Source organism: Chiloscyllium punctatum, chromosome 28 (genome assembly GCF_047496795.1).
Source record: "Chiloscyllium punctatum isolate Juve2018m chromosome 28, sChiPun1.3, whole genome shotgun sequence".
NCBI classification, from domain to species: Eukaryota; Metazoa; Chordata; class Chondrichthyes; order Orectolobiformes; family Hemiscylliidae; genus Chiloscyllium; species Chiloscyllium punctatum.
Window position 1 is genome coordinate 64,496,623 of NC_092766.1, and position 13,906 is coordinate 64,510,528.

Here is a 13,906-nt window from a genome sequence, read left to right on the forward strand (position 1 = left end):
CCCATTGCCTTACAAATTCCTTTTCCTAACTGCTGAACCTCTCCCTCTCACTGGGAATTATGCAGCAGAACTAGACTCTTCACAATGTTGCTGTTATATCTGACGCGAAGCTGACCTTCTTATTAGACATCTACACAATCCCAAACACCAGGAATTCCAATCTCTAAACCGTTGCTTATCTCCTCTTCACCCTAGCTCCATTGCTACTAAAAACCCTTACCCATGTCTGTGTTACCTTTAAACTTGACGAATCCAAAGCAGAACCCTTGATTCTGTGACTGGCTCAGAATCTGGTTTCAGACTCCCCTTTCAGTATTTACCCTCAGACACATCAGTATTTATTCTGTCAAACCCCTTAAGAATCTGGTGGTGCGGTCTGATTGTTGCTGGTGGAAATGGCAGAGGATGATGTGTTGTATCTGGGTGGAAGGTAAGGACTTGGGGTGGGGGGGGGGGTGTTCTATCCTTGTTGCAATTGGAGGTGTGGGTTTCAAAGGCAGAGGTGCAGGAAGTGGAGGAGATATAGTGGATGGTATTGACCACATTGGAGGGGAAATTGCACTCCTTGAAATATGGGGCCATTTGGTATGTTCTGGCCTCACTGGAACACTGCAGTAAGCATGAGACAGAGATGTTGGCCAGGGAACAGGCTCGTGTGTTAAAGTGGCAGGCAGCTGGAAGCTCGGGGTCTGTTTTTGCAGCAGAACGTAGATCATCAGTCGCCATTTCCGCCACCTCCACTGAGATGCTGCCAGACACAGGTTCCTGTCCCCTCCATTAACAGCTATGCACCCCCCCCCCCCCCCCCCCCAAGCCAGATGGTAATCCACTCCTTTGTCTTTCCAAATGTTCGAGTCTCTCTTTGGGTTATGTCCCTGCCTATTATTTACTCTTTAACCCCTATGATCTGCAGGTTAGTTGAATTGGCCAAGCTAAATTTCCCATAATGCTCAGGGATGTGTAGGTTAGTTGCATTAGTCAGGAGAAATATACAGTAATAGGGTAGGTGAATGGGTCTGGGTGGGATACCCTTCGGAGGGACGCTGTGGACCTTTTGGGCCAAATGGCCTGTTTCCACAGCGTCAGAATTCTAATTTTCCCAGCTCCCATCGGATCTGAGGAAGGGCCACTGGACAGATTTGTTCCCAGATGCTGCCAGACCTGCTGAGCTTTCCCAGCACCTTCTGCTTGTTGTTCCTGATTGACACCATCCATACACCTTCGGGGTTTGATTCAGACAGGGGGAGGATCCCACCACTGACCTCACAATGGGGTCCAGCTGATTGATGGCAGCTTCGGACCAATAGGAAAAGGTGGTGGGACTGGTGGACCAAGTGCAACTAGTTGGTCATCCAAACAATGGGAGTGAATGAGGGGCGTGGCCAGTGGGATGACACGTCACCAGTAACTCTGCTGATGCAGTGCCACGTAACTCGGCCGTCGGTGAATGTGGGAGACACAAACAGGGAAGGGGAGAGTGGCCTTGGAGACGGAGATAATGAGTCACTTTCGACTGGAAAGTTTTAATTACACTCTGTGCGGTTTGAAAGTCTGAACTAGAAACTCTTAATCCCCCGTTTGCAGCAGATGGGAAAGTGGCTGCGGCCCTCAGGCTGTGAAAGGTCCTGGGATATGGCCGCCATTTTTATTGGGGGTAAGGTATAGTGAGGCGCATGTGCATGTCCCCTTCCTAGGGTGGTGGGGGGGGGCGTGCAACTTGAAAAGAGGCATTTACACATCAAGCACATACCAAGAAAAAAGTGTGTCTTTATATTCTTCCTGTACTGACTGAGTTTTGTTTTGTGAATTCATTTCATAGGATATTAAATGAGAATAATTGGGGCTGGGATCTCAAAAGCAAGTTTTTACAGTCAATGGGGTCAGCAGGATCTGAATGTTATTGGCATTTAACTGTGGAAGGAGAAAGGTTTCTCTGCTCTGTTTGTGGGAAGATATCTCCAATATTTTTGTGAAGAAGAAAGATGTACAAATTCATGATTGGGTCACCCTTTGGGTATCTGCTGTGTTCTGGGCCCTACAGCTGAGGAAGGAGATATAAGCCTGAGAGGGAGCACAGATTTATCCAAATTACACCTCGTCTCTTTGTAAGAACTCTCAGATTTAGACCCAATCACCCACTTCATGATGTTAACCTGTAAACTTCATATTTTTAATTACCTGTAAACTTCCCATTAAAAATCCTTTTGGACTAAAATTCCATTACCTTTTCAGGTGGAATGTTCCAGCTTCTGACAACTGTCTGTTCATTCCGAAACTGCTGAGGTCCATGTTGACTCTGGGGTTACAAAGGGCTGAATTGAAAGATGAGGTGCTGTCCCTGAGCTCCCATTGAGATGCATTGGAACAGTACAGGAGGCTGAGGGCAGTGTAGGTGTGAGCAGACAATGAAAATGACAGGGCTGCACTGTGAGGGCTGCTTGGCTCAATGAGAGTGTTTTGGAGTTGGGTGTAAACAGAGTGGGGTGAGACAGGGAGAAGGTGAAGCTGAAACTCAGTTTTAGTTCAGGCCTTTCAGAAATTCACAGTCCCAATGGGAACAGCCAGTTTTTAAGTGATACCTGCGGAGTATTTTTTTAACAGTTTTTAAAGTATTTTTTTCCTGAGGGCAGTTGAGAGTTAACCACATTGCTGTGGGTCTGGAGTCACATGTAGGCCAGACCAGGTGAGAATGACCGTTTCCTTCCCTACAGGACATTAGTAAACCAGATGGGTTACTAACAATCAACAATAGTTTCATGGTCATCATTCGCCTTTTCATTCTAGATTGTATTGAATTCCGATGCTGCCATCAGCCATGTTGGGATTCTATCCCTAATCCTCGGAACACTGTACATATCACTCATCTGGCAGGAATACCATTAAGCCATTGCCTCCCTTTTTAGCAATGTTTAAAATAAAGTTCCATCATTCTACGTGTACAATGTGAGATAAAATACTGCAACGTCCATGTGTCAGCCTCTCCAAAAGGTCAATCAACAGAAATTTGTTTGAGGGCGAAATATTTCACTTATTTTTCGGGGGGGGGGGGTGGGTTATTAAACAAAAATGAATCCAAATAAAAACCTTAAGCCACGGCCATGTAATTTCTGAAGCCGGAGGGAGATTACAGAGACAGGGAGGGTGGTGAGGCTGGAGGGGGATTACAGAGACAGGGAGGGTTGTGGGGCCAGAGGGGGATTGTTGTCCAAACATCACTGTGGTGTACATGGACTGCAGCATTTCAGGGAGGCGGTTAACCACCACTTTCTCCAAGACAAGTAAAGGTGGCCAATAAATACTGGTCTGGGCAGCAAGGGCAACCCCCAGTGAATAAAACCAAGCAGTGACCTCTCTGAGCTGACTTGTTGTGAAGTTAAAAACCTCTCTGGAAATGGAGTGGGCAGAGAAGAGAAACAGTGACATTTCACAGCTGCCCTCAGAGAGACCTCACCCTTGGAAGTACTCAGAGCCGGGGATCAGCTCAGTGAGTTTCAGTCTCTTCAAATATCAATCTTAGTCGGTTTTATTTTATTAAATCTACAATCGTGAGTCAGGTGACTATTTCTTTTTAATGTCTTAGGGTCTCTTGATTAAATGTTTAAGATATAAAACGTAAGCATTAAGTTATTCTCGGGCAGTATTTTTCGAGCAGTAAGACTGTGCCTTTGTCTTGGTCTGTCGATTGTTAAGGCGGAGAGATGGCCTGTTGTAGAGTGGCGTGCTGTTCCTGTCAGATGAGGGAGATTAGGGAGAGTTTCAATGATCCTGATAATTGTCTGCAGGAAGTGTGATTGCAAATCCTATTGGAACGTATGGATTGGTGGAGGAGTGATTAAAGGCAGTGAAGAATTGACAGGAGCCGGGGGTGGGGTGGGCGGTGTGATAGGTGGCAGTCTCAGGAATGCAGGATACTGCAGATACAGTCAGGTAGATGGGTTACCTCCAGGAAAGCTAGGAGGGGTAGGTTGGTACTGCAGGAGTCTCCTGTGGCTATCCCCATCTCAGACAAGTATACGGTTTTGGAAAATGTAGGTGGTAATACACTTTCAGGGGAATGTAGCACTGACAGCCAAGTTACTGGTACTGAGACTGGCTTCTAACATAATGTGAAGTATATCCAGTTCCACACGATCGATGGTGAGAGGGGACTCTCTAGTCAGGGGCACAGTCTGCCGTTTCTGCAGCTGACAGTGAGACATCAGAATGGGGTGGTGCCGCCCTGGTGCCAGTGTCAAGGATGTCTCTGAGGGAGCAGAATATTCTCAAAAGGGAAAATAACCAGTGGGAGGTCATTGTACATTGGTACCAATGGCGTAGGAAGGTGAAAGCATGGGGTCCTGACGAGCAGGGAGATTTGCTAGTGCCACTCGGGAGGCATTAAACCAGTGAGGGAGTCGGGGTAATCCTAAAGGGATAGTGAGAAAAGAGGTGAGTCTGAGGCTGGTACTGTTCACAGGTCAGACTGTCAAGGCAGGCAAGAGCAAGTCACAGAATGAGGTGCGATGGACCAGTTACACTGCATTTATTTCAGTGCAAGAGACCTGACAGGTCAGGCAGATGGGCTCAGGGTATGGTTTTGAACAAGGCTGTCTATGGAACCACAGGGGGTGCAAAAGATATGCAAATATTTCACGTCATTTTTATTGGTGAAGTATATGAAGCTCGAGAGTTTGGAGAAATAAACACTGGTAACTTGAAAAGTGTCCATGTTACAGAGGTGGTGGTACTGGATGTCTTAAATCGCATCAAGGTGGATAAAGCCCTGGAACCTGATCAGGTGTATCCTGGAACTTTCTGGAAATCTAGGGAAGTGATTGTTGGGCCTCTCCTGAGGTATTTGTATCATTGATAGCGACAGGTGAGGTGCCATTATTTTTAAAAACGTGGTAAGGAGATGCCATGGAACAAGAGAACAGTGAGCCTGAAGTCAGTGGCAGGCAAGTTGTTGGAAGGGATTCTGAGGGACAGGATATCCATGTGTTTGGAAAGGTAAGGAATGATCAGGGAGAGTCAATGTGGCTTTGTACATGCACAATTGGGTCTCACTAACTTGAGTGAGTGTTTTGAAGTGACAAAGAAAATTGATTAAGCCAGGTAGTGAATGTTGTTTATATGAACATTCAACAAGGTTCCACAAAGCAGACTGGTTCGCAGGGTTAGATAACATGGAATGCAGGGAGAGCAAGCCATTACAAAACTGCCTGGAAGGTAGGAGACAGAGGATGATGATGGAGGGTTGCTTTGCGGACTGGAGGCCTGTGAGCAGCAATGTGCTGCAAGGATGGATATTGGGCCCTTAAATAAATGACTTGAATGTGAATATATGAGGTATGGTCAGTAGGTTTACAGAAGACACCAAAATTGGATGTGTAGAATAAAGAAGGTTAGTTCAGAATACAACAGGATCTTGATCAGATGAGCCATTGGAGCAAGGAATGGCAGACGGAGTTCAATTTAGATAAATGTGAGCTGTTGTATTTTGGAAAGGCAAATCAGGGCAGGACTTATACACTTAATGGTAAAGTCCTGGGGAACATTGCTGAACAAAGAGATCTTTGAGTGCAGGTTCCTAGTTCCTTGAACGTAGAGTCACAGGTAGGTAAGGGAGTGAATGCAGCATTTGGTATGCTCCCCGTTATTGGTCAATGCATTGAATGCAGCTGTTGTAACGTCATATTGTGGCTGGACAGGGCACTGATTGAGGCCCTTCTGGAATTCTGTTTTCAGTTCCAATCTCTCTGTTCTCGGAATAACGTTGAGAAACTTGATAGGGTTCAGAAAACATTTGCAAGGATTTTGCCAGGGTTGGACGGTTTGAACTTATTGGGCAAGGCTGAATAGGCTGTCTATTTTCCCTGGAGAGTTGGAGTCTGAGCGGTGATCTTATAAAATCATGAAGGGCATGGATAAGGTGAGCAGTCAGGGACTTTTTCCCAAGTTCGGTGGGTCCAGAACTAGAGGGTACAGGCTTAAGGTGAGAGGGAAAAGATTTAAAAGGGATCTAAGGGGCATCTTATTCATGTTGAGGGCATTGCAAGTATGGAGTGAACTGCCAGAGGAAGGGGTGGAGTCTAGTACAGCAGCATTTAAAAGGCATTTGATTGGGTACATGAAGAGGAACGATTTAGAGGGATAAGGGTGAACCGCTGGCAAATGGGACTCCATTAATGCTCTCCGTTATTGGTCAATGCATTGAATACAGAAGCTGGGATGTCATATTGTGGCTGGACAGGACATTGGTTAAGCCACTTCTGGAATTCTGTTTTCAGTTTGAATTTTCCTGTTCTGGGAAGGATGTTGTGAAACTTGAAAAGGTTTGGACAAGATTTACAAAAACGTTGCCAAGATTGGAGGATTTGGCCGACAGGGAGAGGCTGAATAGGCTGGGGCTATTTTCTCTGGAGAGTCAAAGACTGAGAGGTGACTTCATGGAGATATATAAAATCACGAGGGGTGTGAATAAGGTGAGCAGCCGGAGTCCTATTTCCTCAGGTTAGGTGGGTCCAAAACTAGAGCACCTGGGTTTAAGTTGAGAGGGGAAACATTTAAAAGGGATCTAAAAGGCAACGTTTTCAAGCTGAGTGTGGTGTGTGTATGGGAGGGGTTACCAGATGAAGTCGTGAAGGCTGAAAAATCACAACATTTAAAAGGCTTCCAATTGGGTCCATGAATAGGAAGGGTTTTGATGGATACAGGCCAATAGCTGGTAAATGGGAATCCATTCGTTTAGGATTCCTCGTTGGCATGGACGAATTGGACCGAAGGTCTGTTTCTTTGATCCTAATAAATTAAGATGCATTCCTCTATTTTGTGGCGAGCTAGCTGAAGCAAACATAAATATCCTTGGAGCTGAGAAGGTGAAGCAGTGATTTCGACCTGGTGCAGATTTGGTTCCAAGGTCTTGAATTTGCAGAGAGAGAGAGGAATTGTTAGCACTGTCACAATTTTTAGTAACTACTTTCAAGTAATTGGCAAATAATACAAGGTGAAAATGTGAATACTATTTTCCTCAGTAAGTTCTGAGCATCTGGAACAGTCTGAACGACACAGATTCAGCAGGTATTCTGAAACAGACTTGGAATTTTACTTTTTAAGGTAAGATTTGGGGGGCCGTGGGCACATGGGAGGGGACTTGGGACCGACTTGCAGCATCTCCAGAGGGAGAGAGTACAGCCCCAATGGGCTGAATAGCCCCCAGCCCCTGTGCTCTGTGATACAGCCCCATTCACTGTGAATGATGGAGCTCATCCCAGGGCAGAGACAGGGAGGAACCAACCACTCTCAATCGGCGCCAGCTTAATTAACGACAGCTCCAGACCAATAGGAGAGGTTGTGTGGTCCTGCAGCCAATGGGAGTGAATGAGGGGTGTGGCCAGCAAGACAGCGCCTGTCCATGAGCTGTGCAGATGCCGTGTCACTGTTTGGGGTTGGGAGAGACAGCAGAGACTGGGACAGAGGCTGTGGGACCTGAATTACAAACTCCCGGTAAATTAAAACCAAAAGAACTGCAGAAGATGTAAATCAGAAACAACAACCAGGAGGTTCTGGAAAAGCTCAGCAGGTCTGGCAGCATCTGTGATGAGAAATCAGATAAAGTTTCAGACCCAGTGTCCCTTCCTCAGGACAGATATTACTGAGAAAACAAGTCAGTTTTAGTGCAGAAGTTAGTGTGGGGGGAGGATAAAAGGAGTAAACGATAGGTGGGGATAGAGTGAGAAGAACGGTTGGGTAAAGGAGTGGATAACAATCTGTCTGGGGGAGGATGATTAGCTGTTAATGGAGACCTTTAGTGGCTAACTATAGGTAGTGTGTAATGGCAGACTGTGAGAACTGGTGTGTGGGGTAGGGGGCTACGACATGAGGTTGTTAACTTATGGTTAGCATCAATGAAGTAAACACAATGACTGCAGATGCTGGAAAGCAAATAGTGGATTAGTGGTGCTGGAAGAGCACAGCAGTTCAGGCAGCATCCAACGAGCAGCGAAATCGACGTTCGCTGCTCGTTGGATGCTGCCTGTTCTGCTGTGCTCTTCCAGCACCACTAATCCAACTCATGGTTAGCCACTAGCTGTCTCCATTGTGAGCTGTTCCCCACCTATATCACTCCACGATTGGAGCTGCCGAGGACACGAACCTTTGGAATATCCTCCCTAACTCCCTCTCTCCGCCTTAAAGATGTATCTAAAAATCGTTCTCTTTAATCAACGTTTCCATCATTCGTGAAGCATTTGAGGAGATTTGTCAATGTGAAAGGCTCCATACAATGCAGGTAGTTGTTGTTATTGTCTGACCTCAGGAGAAACAGGGATGAGCCCTCTCTCTCTCTCATACCTGATGAACAGCAGTAAAAGCAGGAAGCACTGAGCATGCTCCAGCCCACAGTGGGCTTCGGATTATTGATATCAGCGCAGGACCAATAAGAGTGGGGGAACTGTGGCTAGAGGTGCTCGTTGGTCTTTCAACCAATCAGAATGAATGAGGGGCGGGGCAATACTCAACCACATGATAAACTTCACTGACAGCACAGTGTTGTTGTGACCAAGGCATTGGAAATGTGTGAAGGTGCAGGGCAGGGGGAAGGAAAAACATATTGACCAGGAAGAGGAGGAAATTTTCATGGTATGGGATGAGAGGTTTTACAGAACTTGGTGCACGTAGTAAAACACAAATTTAAAAATCCCAAATTCTGCACCATTTTCCCTCCCGATAATGCATTTTGCACTCCCTGAAATATCAACTATGTGTTTCTCCGTCCACAGATACCAGTGATCAGTGCTAAAGCCCGATTGCCTGTGGAGAAGGTGATGTTTGACTTCCTTGTACAGCTACAGTTCGTGTGGTGAAGGTGCTCCTACAATGTGTTTGGGTAAGAGCTGTTATAGATTATTCACTCAGCGACAGTGAAGAATTGACAAAATGTGTGCAAATCAACAACAGTTGTTTTTTTTTATCATGTTTATAATTCCACAGACATATGATTGAGAACTTGTGACATAAGGCCACAGCTGGAGATATTAGGTCAGGTGATCAAAAGAATTGCCAAATAAGCAGGTTTTCAGGAATACCTTAAAGGAGGAAAGCAGGTCTGAGGGGGTTAGGGTGGGAATTCCATACCGTGTTGCCTTGGCAACGGTAGAAACAGCTAGACAGGTGAAGCATTGATTAAACATATCGTTGGGAGTCTGAAAGAAAATGAGTTGTCGAGGTCTCACAGATTGTGTGGTTCAGGGAGACAGGGATGTTCACAGCCAGGAATTACATCAAGGGTGAGAATTTTAAATTGTTGCTTGTTAATAGGAGCCTTTTGATGAATCAACAAGTTTTGGTACAAGTGAGCGCTTGGGCAGGAGGGTTTTAGATACTCTTGAGATTACATGGAAGTTGAATGTGGGAGGCTGGCCAGGAGTGTGTTTGGATAATGAAGTCTGGAGATAACACAAGGATGGACGAGTATTTCAGTAAATGAGCTGAGACTAGGGTGGAGTTGGGTGATGTCACTAATGTAGGAATAGTGCTTTTGGAGTTGGGCTGCTCCTCCTCCTCATCACTCCCCCTCACCGATTCACAGATATTGTTCCTTGTTCTACCTGTCTGTCTTTTCTGGTTATGTCCTTCTCTCCCATTCTGCTACAAACTAATATTTGACCCCACCGTTGTTGCAAAAACCTACTCCATCTTGACTCTCCCTTTCCTTTCTGAATTCCTTGTATTTGGTGTCCTTGGTCCCTCCTGTTTCCCACCTACATACTGCCAGGAGGTGACATTGTCCAAAAGCACCGTGTTAGGTTTCCCATGTACACTGACAATGCCCAGATCTCCCTCCCCATCATCCCTCTCCATTACTCAGTTATCAAACTGCTCATCACGCTCCCACTGCGGGATTGGCTGCAATTTCCTGCAACCGAATGTTGCAATGGTTAAACCCATTGCCTTCAGTTGCTATTCCAAATTCATTTCCCTTACTGCTGAGCCCCTCCCTCTCCCTGGGAACTGTCTGAGGCTGAACCACACTCTTGACAATATTGCTCTCATATCTGACCCTAAGGTGACCTTCTGATCAGACATCTACACAATCACAAACACCAGGAATTACAATCTCTTAAAATGTTGCTTGTCTCCACCTCACCCCAGCTCCATTGCTTATGAAACCCCTGACCTGTGTCGGTGTTGCCTTAAACTTGACGAATCCAAAACAGAATCCGTGATTCTGTGACTGACCCAGAATCTGGTTCCAGACTCCCTCATGATGAGAAACATCCTCTCAGTATTTACCCTGTCAAACTCCTTAAGAATCCTACATGTTACAATGAGATCCCCTCTCATTCTTCCCAAATCCAGTGAGTAGAGTCCCAACTTCTTCAGCCTTTTCTTAAAAAATAATCCCTGCAAACCAGGGATCATCCCAGTCAATCTTCTGTGAAATGCCTCTGATGAAATGATGTATTTCCTTAAATAAAGGGACCAAACCTTCTGTCATTACTCCAGATGTGGTCTGACTCGCACTTTATAAAGTTCCTCTCAGGTATATACTCCAAACAACTCCCTTTAAACTTGCACAGATGTTGTTGGAAATGCGCAGAAGATCATGCAGCATCTGTGAAGAAAAATCAGTTAAAGTTTCGGGTCTGGTCACCCTTCCTCAGATACGTTAACTCTAATTTCTTTTCACAGATGTTGCTAGACCTGCTGACCTTTTCCAGAAACTTCTGTTTCTCTTCCTGGTTTACAGCATCTTCAGTTGTTTCGTTTTCATATCCTTGAAACTTGCCATCTCTCTTATAGAATTTGTCATTTCCACCTTGGAAAAAAGATTCACATTTGTTTGGTCTCCCCTACCCTGAGGAAAAAAGAAACCATGGCTAGTCACCCTATCATTGCTCCTCATAACTTTATAAAATTCAATAAAGCCACCTAAAGTGTCCAGTGCTGCAGGGAAATAGCCTCAGCCGATTCAGCCTCTCCCTATGGTTCACGTGTTCCAATACTTGCAACACCCTAGTAAAACCATTCTGAACTCTTGCAAGTTTCCCAACATCTTTCCTATAACAGGGAGACTGGAATTGAAAGCAGTCTGGGGATTCCAAAAGTGGCCGAGCCAATAAACCGTACAACCGAACCATGATCTCCCAACGCCTATACTCAATGCACTGCCCAATAACAGCTAGCATACCGCACACCACCTTCACTGACCTGTCTACCTTCAACCACACTTTCAAGGAACTGTCAACCCACACTGCATGGTCTTTTTGTCTGTCAACACTTCCCAGGAACTTGTCATTCAGAGGTTGAGTCCTATTCTGGTAACATCTTTCTGAAATCAGGGAGACCACAATTGAATGTAATATTCTAAAACTGGCCTCCCCAATGCCCGACTCAGCCACAACGTGCCCTCCTAACCCCTATACTCAGTGACAGAATCCCTACAGTGTGGAAGCAGGCCTTTCGGCCCATGGGACCATACCAACCATCGGAACAGCATTCCACCCTAACTCTGTACCCTACCATTACCCAAAGCTCATCCAGCTAACCTGCGTGTCTTTGGATTGTGGGAGGAAATTAAGAGCACCCAGAGGAAGCCCACGCAGACACACAGGGAGAATGTGCAAACACCGCACAGACAGTGGAATCGAACCAGAGTCCATTTATTGGTCAGCGCATTCCATTCAATGTTAGTGTCCCAAATGCCATGTTCAGCACCTGATCTCTCTGAAACTCTACTTTCCAAGAACTAAGCAGTTGTTCTGAGCTCTTCGGAGGGAATTAAGGTCAGGATGAGAAAACAGGAACTGGGTTGAGTTTTAGATCTACAAAATGACTCTCCATCTTTCCACTCTGTTTCTCCCCCTCCCCCCACTCTGTCTGTTCCCCACGCTCTGTCTCCCCACCCCCCAACAGTCTGTTCTCTTTCTCCCCCCTGTCTGTCTGTCTCTCCCCCTACCTCTGTTGGTCTCTGCCCCCCCCCCCCTTCCCCCTGTCTGTTCCCCTCCTCTCTAAACCCACTTTCTGTCCCCATCTATCTCTGTGCCACCCCTTTCTATCCCCCCCCTCTCTTTCCCCACCCATTTCTGACCCACCCTTCTCAATCCAACCACTCTCTGTCTGCCGACCCTCCTTCCCAGTCCCCTAGTTCTGTACTCCCCCACTGCAGGGCAAATATCTTGTCTATTTACCCTATCCATGCCCAGCCTGATTTTAAAAATCTCTTTAGGTCACCATTCAGCCTCTGACGCTCCTGGGAAAACAGCCTATCCAACCCTGGCAACATGCTATAATTCTTTTCTGACCTCTTTAAAGTTTAAGAACATCCACCTGATAGGAAGGAGAACAGAATTAAATGGAATATTGATTCGGCAACTTTTGCAATGTCCTCTACAGTCACAATATGTCATCCTAACCCCTATACTCAATGCTCTGACTGATAAAGACAGGCAGACCAACTGCCGCCTTCACTATCCTATCGACTTGCTACTCTACTGTCAAGGAACTATGAACCTGCACTCCAAGGACTCTTTGTTTAGCAGCACTCACCAGGAACTTACTATTAACTGTATAAGTCCTGCTAAAGTTTGCTTTTCCAAAATGCAGCAGCTCGCATTTTTCTAAACTGAACTCCTCAGCCCATTCACCCATCTGGTCCAGATCCTCTTGTACTCTGAGGTAATCTTTTTCCCTGCTACTACATCTCCCATTTTGGTGTCATCTGCAAACTTACTTACAATACCTCTTATGTTCACATCCAAATCATGGATATAAATGGCGAAAAGTAGTGGATCCAGCCCCGATCCTTGTGAGACTCCACTGGTCACAGGCCTCCAGCCTGAAAAGCCCCCTCTGCCTTCTACCTTCGGGCCAGTTCTGTACTCCATGTGATCTAACCTTGCTGACCAGTCTCCCATGAGGAACCTTGTCAAACACGTTACTGAAGTCCATGTAGATCATGTCCATGCTCTGACCTCAGCAATCCTCTTTGTTACTTCTTCAAAAAAACTGAGTCAAATTCATGAGATATGATTTCCCATGCACAAAGCTGTTATTGGTATCCAGGATTTAACTCTGTACATTGGGGTCTGCGTTGCCCAGTTATAGGTGTTAATATTCTGGATGAAGTTCAAGGACGCCAGCATTTTCTCAGTGAGTCTGTATTGAGTCTTGTTCATGTCACCAACACAGGGGAGTTCCTTTTGAAAGGCAGTCCCTGTATCCCTTGCCCACCAGGAAATAGTGTACGTGTCCTTACCTCTGGATCAGGAGGATCAGGCTCAGAGTTGAGTAACAGCATCTTTGAAGAGGCTGATTAGTAAACCTGCCCAAGCCACCAGGCCATACTGTCTCCCAGCTGTCCCTGCCTGAGCCTCCAAACAGACCCTTCCTGTAGTTTCTCTCCTGTCAGACTCTCCCATTGCTCAGTTTGTCCAGGATCCCCTCCTGCTGCTGCACTGCTCCTGTCCCTCACTGACCTGTCCATCCCCCAGTGTTCACCACATTCATTCATTGTTTACAATCTTGTTGTCCCAGTCCTCCAGCCCCGCCCCCTCCACCCTATAGAGACAGCTCAGTGGTTGGCACTGCTGCCTCACAGCACCAGGTACCCGGGTTCGATTCCGGCCACGGGCGACTGTCTGTGTGGGGTTTGTGCATCCTCCCACAATCTAAAGATGTGCAGGGCAGGTGAATTGGCCATTCGAAATTGCCCATAGTATTGATTAAATTAGTTAGGGGGCATAGGTCTGTGTAAGTTACTGTTTGCAGGGTCGGTATAGACTTGTTTGGCCGAAGGGCCTGTTTCCATACTGTAGGGATTCTGATATATTGGGCAGCAGCTGCTGTCAATCACCTGGACTCCTGTATGATCGGGAGCTCGTGCTGTAGGAGGGGAGACAAGTGCATGGGTGCAGTGCTGGCAATT

General features: G+C 46.2%; 1 long non-coding RNA gene across 7 annotated transcripts in view; it reads left to right on the forward strand.

Moving 5' to 3' along the window:
* The window catches only part of LOC140454081 (uncharacterized), a 53,449-nt gene that overhangs the window by 16,916 nt on the left and 22,627 nt on the right, over nt 1-13,906 (forward strand). For 6 of the 7 annotated variants that reach the window (XR_011952628.1, XR_011952626.1, XR_011952625.1 and 3 more), the window contains one exon: nt 8,760-8,866. This is a non-coding gene — a long non-coding RNA (uncharacterized lncRNA). Of the gene's footprint in view, nt 1-7,991; nt 8,620-8,759; nt 8,867-13,906 lie in introns of those variants that run through there. The other variant, XR_011952630.1, reaches the window with a different exon arrangement.